Source organism: Zalophus californianus, chromosome X (genome assembly GCF_009762305.2).
Source record: "Zalophus californianus isolate mZalCal1 chromosome X, mZalCal1.pri.v2, whole genome shotgun sequence".
NCBI classification, from domain to species: domain Eukaryota; kingdom Metazoa; phylum Chordata; class Mammalia; order Carnivora; family Otariidae; genus Zalophus; species Zalophus californianus.
Window position 1 is genome coordinate 70,986,974 of NC_045612.1, and position 3,501 is coordinate 70,990,474.

Sequence of the window (3,501 nt, forward strand, 5' to 3'; positions counted from 1 at the left end):
GTGAACAACCAGGTTGCTCAACATTCTTCCCACTGGAAGCATTTTCCTTCACCACTAATCTTTCAGAGATGTCCCAAAAGGGGCTATTGTGCTACAACGGCCCACTTTCTGGTAATATCTTCATATTGTACAGAACCAATTGTTAACCAGGCTCAAGTCCTCTCTGCTCTTTCAACTGACTATAGGGGACTGCCCATGAAGCCATATGTGCATGCTGGGAGAGAGGTGATAGTGTAGCAGGAGTAGGGACCATGGGCATTTGGGCCACTTCTTCATGTAACTTACATGAAGGCTTGCTTGATCCCATTCTAGTATACACCACCTCCACTTGATAATGGCATACTGCCATGCATGCCCAACTTTATGGCTTGGTAGGTAAGACATTCAATTCACAATAGGCAGCTCAGGTTGCAGAGTAACTTGGTGGCCCGTGGTTAAGCTTTCATTCCCTACTAAGGCCTAATAACAAGCCAAAAGCTGTCTCTCAAAAGAACAGTAGTTATCCATAGAAGATAGCAGGGCTTTGCTCCAAAATCCCAAAGGCCTACACTCTGATTCACCTAGAGTGGACTGCCAAAGGCTCCAAACAGTATCGCTGTCTGCCACAGAAACTTCAAGCACTATTGGATCCCTCAGATCGTATGGTCCATTGCAGAGCATTGTCTTGTTCGGGCCCCATTCAAAACTAGCAGCTTTTCAGGTGGCTCGGTAAACGGATCAGAGTACCACACTCTAATGCAGAATATGTTGCTTCTAAAATCCAAACAGGCCCACTAGGCAATATGCCTCTTTTTTCATTGTTGGAGGGACCAGATCCAACAACTTATCCTTCACCTTAGATGGAATATCTTGACACGCCCCATATGACTGGACCCCTAGAAATTTCACTAAGGTGGAAACCCTCTGATTTTTGTGAGATTTATTTTCCACCCTCTGACAATAAGTCAATGAGTCTAGAGTAGTTGCTACTTCCTGTTTACTAGCCCAATCAGCATAATGTCATCAGTGTAAACAGATCAGCGTGATGTCGGGAAGGAAAGGCAATCAAGATTCCTTCAAATTAAATTATGACGTAGGGATAGAGAGTCGATTTATCCCTGAGGTAGGACAGTGAAGGTGAACTGCTTGCTTTGCCAGTTGAAAATGAACTGCTTCTAGTGGTCTTTACTAACAAGTATGGATTAAAAAAAAAAAAAGGTGTTTGCCAGATCAATAGCTGTATACCAGATACCAGGCGATGTGTTAATGTGCCCAAGCAATGACTTCATATCTGGTATAGTAGCTGCAATGGGGGTCATCACCTGATTAAAGTTATGATAATCCACTATGATTTTCCAAGACCCATCTGTTTTTCTGCACAGGCTAAATAGGCAGGTTGAATGGGGGATGTGGTAGGAATCACTGCCCCTGCATCCTTCAAGTCTTTGATGGTGGCACTAACCTCTGCAAGCTGTCTAGTTGTGCAGTATTGCTTTTGGCTTACTATTTTCCTAGGTAGAAGCAGTTCTAGTGGCTTCCACTTGGCATTTCCCCTCATAATAGCTCTCATTCCACAGGTCAGGGAAACAATACAGAGATTCTACCAGCTACTAAGTATGTCTATTCCAATTATGCATTCCAGAACTGGGGAAATACCCACAGGATGGATTCAGGGACCCACAGGACCCACTGTGAGTTGGACCTGAGCTAAAACTCCATTGATCATCTGACCTTCATAAGTCCCTATTTTGAATAGGGAATAGGAATAGGGAATAGAATACAGTGACATTTTGGGTCTTTTGGAATTAGTGTCAGCTCAAAGGCCATATCCAATCATCCCCGAAAGGTCTGATTATTTCCTTTTCCCCAATGTGTGGTCACCCTGGTAAAAAGCCATAGGTCACTTTGGGGGAGGCTGGGAAGAAGACTAGTGGTAAAAATTTTTGACACTGTACCTGGACCCTTTCTCAAGGGGACCCAGCCTTCTCTTCACTTAAGGGGTTATGGGTCTATAAGCTGGCTCAAATCTAGAAATTGATTAAGAGGCTATGACTCTGTTTTTTTTTTTAAGATTTTATTTATTTATTTGACAGAGAGACAGCGAGAGCAGGAACACAAGCAGGGGGAGTGGGAGAGGGAGAAGCAGGCTTCCCGCCGAGCAGGGAGCCCGATGCGGGGCTCGATCCCAGGACCCTGGGATCATGACCTGAGCCGAAGGCAGACGCTTAACGACTGAGCCACCCAGGCGCCCTATGACTCTGTTTTTATGATTCAAATTATACTTGTTCACTTGACCTAGAACTTTTCCACTTATACAAATCAAGTAAGAACTTAGTAGACTTCCCATCTATTTCCTTCCTAGGAGCACCATGGTCATCTAGCCAATACCATAGACCTTGCTAGTTGTACTGTTCTGACTGCTGCTATGACTCAGCAGCCCATTACAGTAGCCATGCCCACTTTGTCTTCGGTAATAAGTGCAATCACTTGGCCCATGCCACTCTTGGATCCAGTAACACACACTGCATTTAGGTTTCCCAATTCAGTGGTAGCAGTTTCCATTGTAATTTCTGACCTATACAGCTCTTTAAGGATTCTGGGGCCCTTCTCACAAATTTATGTCTTTCAGTTGTGGGGAAATATATGTCCTCTGTACCCTCTCAGGGTGGATGAGCAGGTCTTTTTTTTTTTAATTCCAGTATAGTTAACATTCAGTGTCATATTAGTTTCAGGTGTACAATATCCTGATTCAACAATTCTATACATTACTCAGTGCTCCTCATGGTAAGTGTGCTCTTAGTCCCACTCAACCTATTTCACCCACCCCCCCCCACCTCTCCTCTGGTAATCATCATTTTGTCCTCTAAAGTTAAGACTCTGTTATTTTGTATTTGTCTTTTTGCTTTGATCATTTGTTTTGTTTCTTAAATTCCACATACCAGTGAAATCATATGGTATTTGTCTTTCCCTGACTGACTTTACTCTCTAGATCCATCCATGTTGTTGCAACTGGCAAGATTTCATTCTTTTTGTGGCTGACTAATATTCCATTATATATATGTACCACATCTTCTTTATCCATTCATCTATTGATGTACACTTGGGCTCCTTCCATAATTTGGCTATTATAAATAATGCTGCTATAAACATAGGGGTGCATATATCTTTTTGAATTAGTGTTTTTGTATTCTTGGGTATACACCCAGTCATGGAATTACTAGATTTATGGTAGCTATATTTTTAAAAGATTGATTGATTGATTGATTGATTGATTGATTTTAGAGACAAGAGAGTGGGGTGGTGGGGGAGAGGGAGAGGGAGAGAGGAACTCAAGTAGACTCTGCACTGAGCATAAAGCCCAATGGGGGGGCTCCACCTCATGGCCCTGAGATCATGACCTGAGCCAAAACCAAGAGTCAGACACTCAACCGACTGCACCTCCCAGGTGCCCCTGGTAGTTCTATTTTTAATTTTTTGAGGAATCTCCACACTGTTTTCCACAGTGGCTGCACCAGTTTGCAT